Source organism: Siniperca chuatsi, linkage group LG11 (assembly GCF_020085105.1).
Source record: "Siniperca chuatsi isolate FFG_IHB_CAS linkage group LG11, ASM2008510v1, whole genome shotgun sequence".
Taxonomy (NCBI): Eukaryota; Metazoa; Chordata; class Actinopteri; order Centrarchiformes; family Sinipercidae; genus Siniperca; species Siniperca chuatsi.
Window position 1 is genome coordinate 20,018,107 of NC_058052.1, and position 16,126 is coordinate 20,034,232.

General features: G+C 38.6%; 1 protein-coding gene and 1 long non-coding RNA gene across 7 annotated transcripts in view; one reads left to right on the forward strand and one right to left on the reverse strand.

Moving 5' to 3' along the window:
* Window positions 1–16,126, reverse strand: part of grid1a (glutamate receptor, ionotropic, delta 1a) — a 226,702-nt gene that overhangs the window by 174,766 nt on the left and 35,810 nt on the right. The gene's annotated exons all lie outside the window — the stretch shown is intronic.
* The window catches only part of LOC122884649, a 23,972-nt gene continuing 8,098 nt past the window's right edge, over window positions 253–16,126 (forward strand). Inside the window, exons 1-2 of the long non-coding RNA XR_006379938.1 lie at window positions 253–462; window positions 5,636–5,751. This is a non-coding gene — a long non-coding RNA (uncharacterized LOC122884649). The remainder of the gene's footprint in view (window positions 463–5,635; window positions 5,752–16,126) is intronic.

The window sequence follows — 16,126 nt, forward strand, 5'->3', positions numbered from 1 at the left end:
ATATAAAATACATTTTTGAATGTTGTGAATTATAAAAGAGATTTATTGTTAGGCTACATTTGGCTAAGAAAAGGGGATTATTGTGACCTCATAGATCCATACTGTTTATCTGGTGAGATCAGGCTGCATGCCAATGTCTGTGTGTGTTACAATGACAAACTCCACCTATACCCACTTAAATCCGGCTTGGGTGGACATGGAGTGGTTTATATAATTTGGAGAGCCTATTCCATGTAAAGCGGGAAAAGGGCACTGCCATGGCCAAATGACGCTTTGTCACAGTGTCAACGTCTGATGCTACGCAGCTCTAGAACCTGGTATAGGCAGGAAACTGCTCCACTCTGCTCTTATTTATACTTTAAGGATCAGGGCACAAAAGGTGGCACTTAAGCTACAAAAACATTTACACAGTGTCGGCGGGTGGCACTTCCCTGCTGTGTATCCATGGCAACATCTCATGTGGTGAGTACAGGCTGATTTTCGGTACACAGTTAAGTTTCTTCAGATTCTGGCTCTGGCCTTCGTGCTTTCTTGCTGAAACACTTTCAGTTGTTTTCACTCTCACTACTACTTTTTAAATCACATGTTCATTGTCTCTCACTCTCTATGTGTAACATCCTGTATACGTATGCTGTGAGCTTATTGTGGCATATGTTAAGACAAAACTACCAGTCTGTTAGTGCAGTTTTCTCAGCACGTTGCAAGTTTTACCTAACGTTAGCTTGTAACAACTTTAAATTCCTATGCTAATATATGCAAATAATATGCTAAAAACTTGTGTAAAAGTGTATGGAACCCCCAAATTTTCAATGTAAAAACTAAAATAGACATTATGAAATAAATAAAAATATGAATAACTTGTCTAACATATATAAATTAACCAACAATGTGTGAAATAACTAGAAATGATTAGTCAACTAAATATTGTGAAATGTTATTCATCATTCATTATTTCAAAATTCCCTTTTTCAAAAGTCTGTTCTTATTTTATTATGGCATTTTTTCCTGATAACACATTTCATGTCACGTATTATTTCATAATGCCACTTTTCATATGACATCACGTACATATGGCCAATCACGTACCACCTGCCTCTCTTAAGCTAGCAGGATCAACAACTGCTACAAAATGTAGTCAGTTAGCTCTTGTTAGCTAGAGCAACAACAATGAAACAGGGCATTCTGAAATAAAAATGTCTATTATTAAATAAAAATGAAGTCCGATAAAATTATAAAAATAAGGATGAAATTTTATAATAATGAGTCGTTTTCATAAATTCTTAAATTATTTCACAAATTATTGTTTCATTTATATATTTTTCACAATGTATTCATGTGATTATTTCAGAATTATTCATTTATTTATTTAATACTGAACACTGTGGAGCTCCATATGAGTGGACATGATAGCATAACATACAATAAAAATGACTGTTTTGTAATTTGTTTTATATTCAGTGTAACCACAGTGATTAGTTTGGATGTAGTAAAAGATCTTGGTTATTTGACCATCATCATCAAAACTAGGATAGGGAATCAGAAAATTTAACAGCATCAATACAAAAAAGAAAAAGGCGGCCAGTGGAAAGCAACCGTCTCTGAGCCAAACGTAGAGTGAACATAAGCATTGACTTTCCAAGATGAAAAGACAAGAAAAAGCCTGAGGAGTAATGTAGATGGCTCTTGCATTGTTGCTTTTTTCTCTCTGGTTCTTTTCAACTTGTTAGTTTTACCATTGTTTGTGCTACAGTCGACCCTGAGTAGCTTATTTTGGGCCAGTGCCTACACAGTTTGGCACTAACCTTAGTGAAGGAAGTTGCTATATTTTGACGTTATAAATTTTTTCTTCATTTGCTTTTTGATTTTACAGAATACTAATGTAACTAAACAATCATCACAAAACATGTTTGCTGTGTCCATATAATGTAGCATGTCTCCATCTCTGTAGCAAAGGTCACTCTCTGTGAATAGAGGTCTTTAATTTGCTGTCACTGTCTTAGCACTGCGGCTGATTCTTATTTAATTGTTTACATGTCCAGTGATTTCTCAAAAAAAGGTTATTGGGAAATGCAATGTAAAACAACAGAAGCTATGATGCATATCACAAAAAACATGTCCCCACTGAGACAAAAACAAAAAAAGGCTACTAATGAATTATCAATTTCATTATATTTTTAAGATAATGACTTTTGCATTAGGCTTGAGGAAAACAAACAGAGGATGTGGTTAGCCCTGCTTCAAGTGAGCTGGGCTCTAACAATTGATTGCTTAACAGCAGAGTGGAAACTGGCCAAAGCAGTGAACACGTCACAATCCCTTACTACGAAAAGTTGCCTTGTAGTCAATGTTTGAATGGTGACCGATAGCATCAGTTTGTCAATAAGCAAAATTAAAAGGACCAGTGTGTAGGATTTAGTGGCATCTAGTGGTGAAGATTGCAGATTGCAGCCAACTGATAACCCCTCACCTCACCCTCCCGTTCCAAGCATGTAGGAGAACCTACAGTGGGGGATAAACTCGCAAAAAATGAGAAAGGCCCTATCTAGAGCCAGTGTTTGGTTTGTCCGTTTTGGGCTACTGTAGAAACATGGTAGTGAAACATGGTAGTGAAACATGGCGAACTCCGCTGAAGGGGACCCGCTTCTTCTGTAGATATAAAGGGCACATTTTAAGGTAACGAAAACACAACGATTCTTACTTTCAGGTGATTATATACAAATGAAAACATACTTAAGAATATTATGTTCAATTATGCCAATATCCCCCTAAATCTTACACACTGGTCCTTTAAATCAGACTATGTATTGGAGGAAATGTCTCCCATGCCTATCATGAAATCAGTCAAAATCTGATCAGGATACCAATGACAGGTAAGGGTTGGTATGCATTAGAAAGTACAAATAATCCTCCTTGAGCAAAGTAATGTAACTCTTAATTTAGGAAAATGATCAGCATTTGGTAATGAATTACTATGTCTGAGGAACATCCCCAACACTGATTAATAATGCCACCTCTTTAGCAATAGAAACAGCATGCAGTGTTAACAGCACCAGGTGACCTTTGACCTTTCTGTGGAACGAGCACAATATGACCATCTTTCTTAGAAAGCAGCTGAGATGAGGAGAAAATTGAAAGGATTTAAAAGTTGAAAGCAGGCGGCTGTAACACACTGGGGGTTTAGTGTTTATGCTTTTGAGCGTGTGTGTGCATATGTTTAGTATGTGTCTATGCGTGCATGTAAGCAATGGAGAAATGAGAGGCAGAGGGGGTTGAAAATGTGTTTGTGTGTGGTCCTTTGAGATCGTAGCATCTGTGTCACAGTAATTATTAACAGATTAGCCCTGAGAAAATTTCCAGAGATAGGAAAGAGATCCACAAAGTTGGATTAACAGCAGCCTCTACATCTTTTGATCCTTTGTCTGTGTTTCTCTCTTCTTGCCAACATTACTGAAGAGCTCCGCACAAAAAAAATCTCCAAACACGCATGCAACCAAGTATTCTCAACTCAAAAAACAATGTTAGGCCAACAATTGGATATATACAATTCTTGTTGACATGGAGTACAGGAGTGACACAAAGTGTATGTCAGCTCCAATCAAGGAGTATTTGTGTGCTCTTCTCTTTTGTTATGTTCTCCCCAGTGCAGTGTTTATCTCCATCGCTTCACGGTTGCGCAGGCTCATCCAAACTGACTGGGGGGGAGCAGCGCCCTTGGAGTTTAGTGCCTCACACATCAACAAAGGCCTAAAAGCACAAAAGGGACTGATAATTAAATATGGATGGAGCTAAACTTATGGCTTAGGACATTTTGCCAGCAGTGCCAATGAGAGCATGGAACCACTTCTTTTGTTTGTCACTATTTATCTTATCCAAGAATTTTTTGTATGCTGTTGGTCGCTGTTTACCAAACAAATGGTCTTTACGTATCAGTAGTGGAAACTGACTGAAAGTACATTTACTTAAGTACTGTACTTAAGCACAAATTTGAGGTACTTGTAATTAGTATTTTGATTTTATGCTACTTTGTATCTATACTCCAATACATGTCAGAGGAAAATATTGTATTTTTTACTCTACATTTATTTGACAACTGCAGCTACTACTTTTCATAAAGATTTTACATTAATAAGCATTTGATAAGCTTGTAAAACAATGCATTTTTAGAGATTAAACCAGTGATTCCCAACCTTTTTGGTTTGAGAGCCAAACAGGTAAAACTATTCAATATTTAGTGAAAAAGCAAAGATTACAGAATAGTCCAAAACATGAATACACATTTCTGTGGCATAATTTAGTTTTTTCTTTACAACCACATTAATCATCTCAAGACCACCCAGATTTGTCATGTGACTTTTTGGAGGGGGCCCGACCACCCAGTCAGGAACCCACTGGACTAAACTAACTGTATACATATAGTTGTTAAAACTAGTACCTTGACTAACTATGACAGTAAAATGCTACTGAATTGATGCATCAATAAGAATCTGGTAACAGATTATGTATCAGTCACTCAGGGGGAACTTCTCTGCAGAACAAGTACTTTTGATACTTTAAATAAATTTTGCTGATGATTTAAGATGATTTTATATGCAGGAATTGTACTTGTAATGGAGTTTCTGTACATTGTTGTATTGGTAAAGCATATGAGTACTTCTTTCACCACTGGTCTTTATGGCTCCTTATTTAGCTGTTCTCTCCGAGCTACATGAGGTGTGCAAACAATACGTAGCCCTGAATAGACTCCCCCATGGGCTTTACTTGTTATGTTATCAAATCCACACTGCATATTTTATTACCATATATAAAATACCAGGACCAGTGCCAAGCAGAACGAGGGTACCCTCTCTGGAGAGCTGCTATAACAAGCAGGCATGTCTAAGCAGATGGCAGTCATGATGTGTGGTATGGCCGAGTGCACTTGACTTACAATGTCAGATCAGCCACAGTGGTAAGAGAAGTTTTCAAATTAAACTCGAAGCGGAATAGATGGTTTAATTAGGGCCTCATGATGATGGTGATGGAGAGGAACAGCAGAGTCAATATATTTGCCGCTTACAAAAAAAATTCAAAGAGATATAACAAAATCAGGGGGGGATGAAAGAAGGAATATCTAGATTTCTAGTAAAAGGCAGCATGTGCTAATATCGAGCTGTAAGGACAAATGAGATTGAATATTATCTATTATCTTATCTAAGCTGATAGGAGATGGAAATGACAAGCAGGCGGACACTTTAGTAAAAAGAGTGAAATGGGATAAAAGAGTAATTCGAATTTTGTTGCATGGTCTCATTGTTATCTTCATGTTACAGAACCCTCACAGTCAAGCCAATTTTCTGTCATATTTGTGTATTGTGTGAACCCATTTGCCTATGTATAGCAAATGCTAACATATTCCCAGTTGCTTTTATTTTCTTTCACCCTCAGCTTTCTGCACTCCATGCAGATCACTTTAAACAACCTACACACATTACCACACACACAAACTCCTGTATAGAAACACACATACACAGACACATATTCACACTCACATTGGGCATGGCTCATAAGGAACATCCATCAGCACTGAATACACGCTTGTGAATCTAACGCTCAATAAAGCAAATATAAACCTCCAGTTCCCGTTATCTGTCTTCAGCAGGAGCCAAAGCTGTGACAGAAAGAAGAGAAGAAAAAATGAAACGAAAAAGAGAAAAGAATGAGGAAAGATGAGGACTGGCCACACTGATGCATCTACATATCAACTTTCCTTCAGTAAGTGCATATGAAATAAGGCCCCATTATCAAACATCACACTCTTATGTATAAACAGACACATATACAACAAAATATGTCAATTTTCATTATTCTATCTAGAGCAACATGCACAATAGACACCTGCTCTTACAGACAGTTCAGAGGAGAGAGGTTATTCAGCAAACTGCATTAAGCAGAGACTGACTTGTAATGAGAGAGGAATTAAATCTCACATTTCACATGTCTCACTGGTTCCCATGTCTCACTGTGCTTTTTCTCTATAGCCAATATCCTACATGTTTCACTTGTAGTAGCGCCACTGGCCTTATACAATATACATGCAAGATTGTGTGTCAGTATATCTGCACTCACACTTTTATGCAAATGGGTGATGCAGATAAGTGTGTGAAAGTACATTGACAAGACATGCACTCAGTACTGCTAATGTGTAAGCCTGAACTCATTACTCATGAAAAATTGTCTCTGTGTGTGTAAACCTACTGTATACATGTGTATTATACCAAGACAGTCTTCTCAGAAATAGCAACTGCACTGATCATTTAAGTAACATATGTCCATGCTCAATGGCAACATCAGAAGGAGTGTGATGTCACACCACTGCCAAAGGTGTAAAGCGGTGTTTGCGTATAAAGTACGAGTGGACGCAAATTCAGCCTAGGAAGCGCAATAATAAGGCTTTATAACTGCTATCAGTCAGAGGCTGAGCTGTCAACACACACATGCAGACTCTGCACACACACTGTATATAGCTAGTTAGTCCACAACTTAAGTCTGTCCACTTTAGTACATTGACTGTTTGGGATGCATAAACATGGACTGCATGTCCCTGAGGTTTCTTGTAAACAAACAAGTTATGTTTACATTCAGTGTTACTCACCAAAATGCATTGTGTGTATCCTTGAGGTGAAACAAACGTGTTGTGCTCATTTCCTTCCTCATTTAACATTTGCAAAGCAGATTTTTTTAAATGTTTTAAATCCTACATTGACAACATTCATGTTTACTACTGTAGCTAACAGTCATCATCTTTTTGCCTTTGTTTTGGCGCATTATTAAGTTTCTGGTGCGTTACCCCCACCACCTGTCAGTGGAATAGCATAAAACCAATGGCAGAATGTGAATCGCGCCATCTGTGTGCTCATGTGTGTCCTCATGTGCATGCACGATACAAACCAAACGGGGACCAGTTTGTAAAGACACTCCATAGTGCCACTAGTGGTGAAAAACTCCACAGCGTGCCTTTAAGGCAGGAGGCAGGGGTCGAGATAGACTGTATAAAGTGTATGACTTAAAGACCGAAGAACAATGGTTTCTTTTAACCATCTTTACAACCTTAATATGACCACAATCTTCGCCCCACCTCGTAGTCTTAACCATAGAAGTGGAAGCTCAAACAAATTGTTTGAGGACAGGCATATGGGTCATTTTGGAAGGCATGACAAAAACCTATTTTGTCGCCAAGGAATGAGGACTTGTTGGCATTGTGTTGTTGAGGTGAAACCACCATCTGGCAACACTGTGTGTCATGAAGCAGCACATGTCTGTCTGCAGCTGAAAAACTGGGATAAATCACAAAAATGAATGAGACTTGGATGAAATTTGGATTGCGCAAAAAGGGCTGCAACTTCATATCTAGATTCCCCTAATATATTGTGCACAGTGTTTGTATAAGCCACAGATACATACAGTGTCTGGGAGGACACAGGTGCTTGAGTCTGCCCAGCATGGAACTGTTTTTATGCGAGTGATTTTCTCCTTCTCAGGGTGGTGTTTGTGGATCTTGGGGTTTAGCTATGTTAGTTGGTTAGCAAATACTTTGTTGTCCCTGCTCCCTCATGAGAAAAGTCAAGCTTGAGTGAAATCAGCCAATGAGACCTTCACTGGCCCCTGTGGCAGTGGACACACACCACTGCATTTTCTCTAGCTAACCGCTTGACCATTACTGATTTCCCTCCTCACTCTGCAGCCATTTATGACTCTGCCTTGTGTTATCATAGCCCCCAGTTGAGACCATGCTTCCCTGGAAGGAAAGAGGGAGAGACTGATAAGGGAGTGATGGAGAGAGAGAGACAGAGAAAGGAGAGAGAGAGATGAAAGGATGAACAGATAATGAAAGTGAGGTTTGGTTGTGGAGATATAAAAAGATGGAGTCAGAGGCACCTGATGGCATTGATAATTGTCCCTTTTTTTCTGTCTCTGCTATGCATTTCTGTACACAGGATGAATAGTGGATATTACCAACATCCATGCACAGTATAAATGACTGGCATTTATGCTGAGATGTAAGCACACAACAGGTTACAATAGCAATCAATGTTAACGTATTGGAGGAAATGCAATGTTCAAGATGCCGTGGAGCTGGTTTGAGGAATTAATTGGGTGTTTCTGTGGGAGGCACTGAAGCATGATGGTACATTATCACTAAACATACTGCTGTCTGATTTCCATCAAACATTGAGCATGGTTGCAGCTGTAACTAATGCTTCTGTATTTAAGTTAATCAGTTCATGTGATGGCTCCCATACAGTAGCTGATATTTTTCTCATTTTGCATTTAGCACCTTCTTCCCCGAGTGCATCTGATGTCCTGTAGTTCTATTAGTTGAAGCATTTCAACGTATTCAGTGGAGCATCCAGGTATTAAGTGTGTTTTTGAGATAGTGGAAGCTGTGATTTCCTTGCTGGGGAGATTTATTGTGCATTGATTCCTATGCCTATGTTAGCTCACAACCAAGATAAGTCAGAGCTCACTTACACACACACACACACACACACACACCCACCCACACACAGGACCAGAGGACAATTTGGAGCTCCAACTATTCCAAGACTAAGCCCCATGCTCTTTGCGCAGGGATGCACACTAAGATAGGTGACATTTGTTTAGGCATATTCAAACAATGACGGACACACTATCGATCCAACGTTTCAAATGGCGATATAATTGATATGCATGAGAATCCCCCCCACCCCCCAAAAAGTCAGTGAACAAACAAAAAAAATATAGAAAAAACTTGTGCTTGATGGGTTGTGCTTAAAGAGAGTGGCGCTAACAGACACAAAAGTATATTTATTTCACTGCGCTAACTTTATACAAAATGTTGGTCAAACCAATAAACCATAAAACATAGTAGTCTTGTTTTGGCCTACTGTACATCATGTAGGTGGTGAATGTTTCCAGGCATACACAACTACTCACCCTTACATCTATTTTCAGCAGCAGGGACATCATGGTAGATATGCATATATGCTACATATACAGCGTTGACTGAACCTCGGTTCTACTGAGGGCCTCTTTGATCTGTGCAGATTTGTGGGCTGTCAAATGTTAAGAAACCAAGGCCTTTATTTGTTGTTATAAGGATAACTACTCTTATTGAGATAAAACATCGGAGGATAATCAATGGGTAAAGGTTCTGCAGTGATACAGAACGCACTCAATATGCTTGCCATTTCACATTCTGAGAGGATGTCAATTAATAATATCTCAAAGAGAGACATATCTACATGCTGAAAATGTATAAATGTACATTTTGACATGACATCCTATTTGGTGTATTACATTGAGCTTACCTATGCAATTTGTGTTTTACATCTTGCTTTGAAAGCTGGGCCACATGTTGCTGCATGGAGGCCTTTTATGTAGACTGTCAATATATTCCCTACTTTTTCACAAATATGTGCAGAAGCTTCTGAATTTCTGTGTCGAGTGACGTCCTAGTAAATAAAATGTTAGCTTCACGCCAGCTGTAAGCATAGAAATTACATGATATTCCTTGGATTTCCCTTAATGTTTTGGTTTGGTTACAATCCGCATAAAGTGTTTTAATGCAGATGTATCTTTTTCTTAGTTTGGGAGGATAAAAAGAAGTGGATATATTCCCCAGCCATCATTCCTATTTGCATTCATGACCTCTGTGTCAGATCAGGCAAGGGTTTCTGTTTCGATTAAACTTTGCTCATTCCGGGACGGCATTTACGTGAAAGGACAGCTGATATTTTCACACTGTAATTACAGGCATAGGTCAATGAAACAGACACGCAGCTGCCACACGCCCGGCTCTTACCGCCCGGCAAATCAGTGCTGACCCAGCCAGCAGAGCTGAAGACCACCTTGAACCAGAGCACGGCCACAGACACACATATTCAGTAGAGGAGCAAAAAGTAGAACTACATGAAGGTCTCTACACTGTGAGGATAATCCTGACAATTCATTCCTCTTAGAAAAATAGTATTGTTTTTGCCAGTTGAGTGTATCTTTTGATCAACATCTTTCTTTGTTATCAAAAGATTTTATGGATATTTGAATTTCTTCCCTGCCATAAGGTAGTAGTACATAAGAAAATGTAGCTAAAAGGATACGTCTGGTTTCAGCCTTATTTTCCTTTTTTTGCCATAAAAATGAATGATTATGATGAAAAACTGTCATTTACGTCACTGTACCTCATTTGTTTCTCTAACACATACACACACATACACATGCGGCCTAGTCTCCAACAGCTGAACCTTAAAAACAATGAGAAAAAAATAAAATAAAAACACTTTCAACACAACAAGGGGATCTGGGAATGTATACATTTTGAATTGTTATTTGGCAACAAAAAGGCTGAATGTTGTAGCTTTCATGTCTTCAGTCACCTTAACGAAACACAATAAAATTAAATCTGACTGCACTGTTGTGTTGTACAACTCCCGTCAATATTTTCGTTGTTTTTCCTCCTCATTCTCTTGAAAATATCTGAAAAATAAAAAAGAAGTAGAAAAATGATCTCACGATATGGCTTGTAGACTATTGGTCTATCGGTCCATCACAAAAAATTATTTGGTGATAATGTGCACCTCAGATTGACTTAAGTGAGGGCTTGTCGATATTTGTTACCGATTAGGTTGCCTATGTCATTAAAACCTCTCCTCTTTGCTGATTGGCTTTATTGATCTTGAAGTCAAAGTATCAAATTACTAGAACAGAAATGGTTGATTTCATGGAGCCAAATCAGGTGCACAGTCTCCAGAATTACATGCTAGTTTTTCTTTCATTAACCTTTAAACCAAACCCTTATTTGCATTTTATTGTTAATTTCTGTCATTCACTTAAACCATTAGCAAACATTTCTATTTCAAATACCTAGTGTCCAATTCAAATCTGAGGTCTAAATCACCTCTATTTTAATCAGGCTGTCTTTGTATTTACTGTATGAGATACTTGAGTTGTTTGATCACTTGGCATATTTAACTTCACAAAATTTAAAACAAAATCAATTTTATATTTTTTGTTTATTCCATCCTCCTAATGTAGATGTCACTCAGCACATCTGCTGCCCACACCTGTCATATATACTGGACTGAATAAAAGACATTTGAGAAGGTGATTAAACATTCCTCTATGTCTCACTCTCTCTCTCTCTCTCTCTCTCTCTGAGGGATTTCAGCTGGGTCTAGCTGTGCTGTTACCCACTACAGCGTAGCCTTTTCATCAGATGCATGCTGATGCAGGGAGAAGCCATGTTAGGCTAGGTGGGGATAACTAGGCACTCAACTGACTTCAAAGGGGAAACAAGTCTAGACACACTGGCAAACTAGGTGGGAAACATTTGTATGTAAAGCCACCTCAAGACAGGATGTGTGTGCAGGTGAGCCTTAACTTGGTGAACAAACTTGTAAGTGTCAAATCTGGAAACACGAACACACACAAACACACCAGTAAGCATGCTGATGATACTGTGAAGAATTATCAACCTTTACCAAATGCCACCAATGCTAAATTGAGCTCTCATAAAATGAGGAATATTGAGCTGTATTAGATGATCATGTCATGGTTTCAGGAATCACAGTTGGGTATTGATGGGGATGTTGATTTTCACTTTGCAAAAAGAGGTCTAACTAACCAATTATTTTGCCTTTTTCTTACTAGACAGTCATGAATTTCTAATGAAATATAAAACTCTAAGACATATTTCTGCTCACTGTGTATAACCTCACACGTAAATATTTTAGCCAAAATTTCAATAATGTCAGAACCTTTCGAACATAAATGTTCATAGATTTTTTTGTAATCTGCTGTCATAAAAAGAACTGAAAACAGTAAGTAGTAATTAGTAAGTAGGAAAATGATCACGTGTCAAATTTAGTTTACAGGTCATGTCTCGAAAACATTTACACGGCATCGGGTAAAACGTTGGTATGGATCCGGAGCAGACACGACAGACAGAGCCTGCATGCTCTCTGTAAGTAAGCTTGTGTTACGCCAAAAGACATTTTTGTGGCCAGACGGGAACACTTACTACAATAATTCCTAATTGTCAATGAATTTGTGTTTGTTAGACATTTGAATGTCTTGACTTGATAACAATGACAATGTATTTCATTTTAGTGGCAGTGATGAACTGGTTGAGGAAGTGATTTACTTTTGACAGGAGTTAAATGTTTTGAGTGAGTGATAGCCTTTTGTAGCACAGTTAAGGGTTGTGCTGCATACTGATGTGGGGACTGCAATGTTTTGACAACGGTTTCAGAAAATGTGCTTAAGCAATTGAGAAAAATTGTAAAATTCCAACATGAATAGGAGAGCTCAGTGACTTGATGATACTCGTGCTAATTAACAATGGGTTATGATGAATGATCTGGATGCCCTGCGTTTCACCTTGTGCATAACTGCATAGACAGTTAGGATTATCAGCACACATGCAGCCCATACATGAATACAATCAATGGACCAGTGCACATATGTTAGTCACTTAAACTCATATCTTCTCTCAACACAAGCCATTTTGTAGACATCTGCAGAGCATGACAAGGTTGGAGCTGTTGTTTGAGGCGATGCCTGAGGGGCAGCATGAATAAAAGGTTTCTTAGATCGAGGGTGGGGCATAATGCTGAAGGTTTCAAATTAGTATGCCTTTGGCTATAAGAAGTGGAAATCACTACACAACCTACACAGTTCTTTTATAAAAACACAACTTTTCAAATCCAAGTAAATACAGGTAAAGAGTTTATAAATGTCAGGCACTGTGTCTTACGTGTGTGTGTGTGTGCGTTCACATGTGTATAGTATTATTTACCGGGGTGGAACTAACCGATTACATGTATTCGTATAACTGTAAATAAATCGTATTTTGTGTATTTTGAGTAATTTTAAAAATCAGTATTTACTTGTGCTTAAGTAATTTTTATCTGAAGTACTTTGCTACATTTCAAGTCACATCCATTACAGATTAAACACAAAAATCACATGATAAACCGTGCATGAATGGAACAAAAGAAAAATGTTAAACCAGCAGCTACAGCAGAGAAGCTGCTGCTGGAGTGTCTGTGGCAACAGGAGGACTGAGCTCCAGAGAGCTCCATGTCCACAGAGAAGACACTCTGCACTGTTACAGGAACATGTTGAATGTGTATGTTCACTGGTCTAGTCTCAGGGTGTGTCGGGGGTGCGGTTGAACACGGGTCTAGCAGTTTGTGAACGATACAAAAAACGCACAACAATGCAATTAAAATGAAGGACGACGTCATTTTGGGTTATGGTTAAGATTAGGCTTATTGTACCTCTGCATTGGTGCACCAACTGGCGAGCAGGCTAAGTGACCCAAATCAAACACCCATGATGCTGCATGACCAACAGGTGCACGCTGGGTCTAGCTAAAATACTAAATATTAACATGGTCATGGTGGATCCTCCAGCAGTAACTTCTGAGTTCACTGAGGAACTTCTACCTTCAGTGAGGTGTGTGAGGCCTTTCTGCTGTTTTTGACAGTGATGTGACTGCAGAGAACTCATTCAGCTTTTTGAATTGGAGGAGTGAAGAGGGACCAGAAAGGTTGAGTGGACTGGTTATATTATGCATGCATTGAGAATGAACAGCAGATTGTGGAGGACTTTGTGGTGCACAAAGCTCTGAGAATGCCGTTCTGACAGGTGAGTACAACAACAAACTCACTCTCCAGATGAGAACAACAACAACAACTGTGTGTGTGTGTGTGTGTGTGTGTGTGTGTGTGTGTGTGTGTGTGTGTGTGTGTGTGTGTGTAGGCCAGTGTGTAAAAATTGTGCAGGCTCTCTTTTGCTTTAATATGTGTTTATATTGTCTATATCTCTCTGTGTTGGCTGCCTTGGTGATGCTTTATTCTGCTGTTAAAGTGTCAGGTTATTTCATGCAAGTAGCCTAATATTGCTTTTTGCACCCGCTGCGGTGTCCTTAGCACTTATTTAGTGTCGGCCATTTGTGTTTAATTGTCTGAGTTGTGTCCTCTTTTTTGGTTAATTCTGGTACGGCTGAAATGATGAAGGTGGTTGTATATTTATAATTGATAATTATATGTTTACTGTATGCACAGGCTGCAAATGTCCGTCTATAGAAACGGAATATATTGTTGGTTTGGACCTGAGTACATTTTTACATAAGCAATTTAACTTTTACTTGAGTAAAATATTTTAGTTCTCTTTCCAACCCTAGGTATTTGCATATGTGTACATTTGTTTGTTAAATGCTATCTGCTTGTCAGCATCCCTGTTCCTGCTTCCATTTCCAAGTATCTACTGGATGTGATCAATCCAACCCCCACACAGCAGCAGGAAATCTATAGAGAATAGACAGGCTTCTATCCAACCCTCTGTATAATTGGCAGGTTAGAAGTGCATCCTGCCACAGAGGCCTATAGGTAATGTGAACCTGGCATACACAAGATGTGAACTCCAAATATACTAAATCTCTTAATTCGATGAGTGAAAAGAGTGTGAAAGGCAAGATAACGTCCTTCCTCTGAAAGAGAACAGCATTCATTTCTCCTGGTTAGACTGCCTTATTACTCTCAAGGAGGAATTCCCTGAGGAACAGTATACGGTATGTCCCATTCACTTTCTTTGATGGTCTCATATGTAGGAAACGCAGGGGCGTTGTAGACAGGTATTGACTTACGGCATGTTCAAAGGGCCTCTCCCTGCTTCTTCAGAACCACTGGCCATTGACAGAAAATAATAAAGACATTTGAAAAGTTGTATTTCTCTGGCTGAGTTAAGTGCATAATGTCTGATAAAAAAATAATACAATTGTGGCCATAAAAGAAACCATAAAATAACAGCTGAGAATGCCAGCTACAGATACCTTCAGTATAAATACTGCATCACATGATTTCCCTATGGACTGTATCAACCTCAAAGCACTCTTTGTATGCTAAAGCACTGCATTAGAAGTGATTGATCTCAACCCCCCACCCACACTGACAGTGGATGATGCAGTACCTAAAGGCTTGACTCAGTGCCAGGCAGAAGGAGAATGCTCAAGAGAAGTTGGTCAAAGGAAGAGACGGAAAGGACGAAGGAAAAGAGAGAGGAATGAGGAGATACAGAGAGGGAAGGTGGGTGGGTGGTTGGGTAGGTAGGTAGAATGATTTTTGACTGGTTGACTTCTGTGCTTTGATGTAACTTGCTATCAATAAGTGCCATGCATGGTGCTGGATGCTGTTAACACATGACTCATGTTTTTCCCCCACTTAGTTACAATAGTTAGTGGTAACAAACATTATAAGTGAACAAGGATTCGATTGATGGATCATTTATCCACTGGAGTGGCCAATAACATTTATGCTGGAGTACCTATTAAGTGATGTATTGTTTGTGTCTGTTTCAGCTTTATTTGTTCCTGGATGACATTTTATTTAGACAAAAGTGCAAGAGGAATGCAAAGCAATAGCAATGCAACCCAAAACAATAAACATACAACAAAACAATATGCAGTAAAACACTGTAGAGCCACATGGTTTATTACAGTAAGAATATCTACAGGATCATAACCTTAAAGTTAGATATTCAATAACAGCAACAAAACACTTATTATATAAATGTTACTGTTGAACAGCAAATAGATAAAAGCAATGTAGACAATAGGTACCACTGACCATTCTATCATCACTATCATGACTATCATCACCATCATCCGCTCTCTGTTTTATACTATGTCCCAAACTACAACCTCCTCTGATGCGTTTGAGTTAGAGAGAGAGAGAGAAAGTGTGTCTGGCAGAATTTTTTTTAATCCCATGTTTGCACTGTTGTTCAGATATTTTGATCAGCATGACACAACTGCTTGCATCTTTCCTGCAGGGAAAAATAATTAATTTAGCCCTTATGACTTTTTTTAAACTTGAAATAGTACTTCTGTCATTTAACTATTTAATGAGCCACCTATGTAACATGTGACCTGAACACAAGCCTTATGAAAAGCCCTTAAATAGAAAAAAAACAGCTTCAGTCCCAGTAGCTGGCAAAAAAAAAAAAAAAAAAGTAGGATAAAAAATGTCATGGATCACTTTCTCTGACATGTTGTTCATGTCGTTTCCCCTAACAACAGATACAAACCAGATTTTGAAACATCAGACAT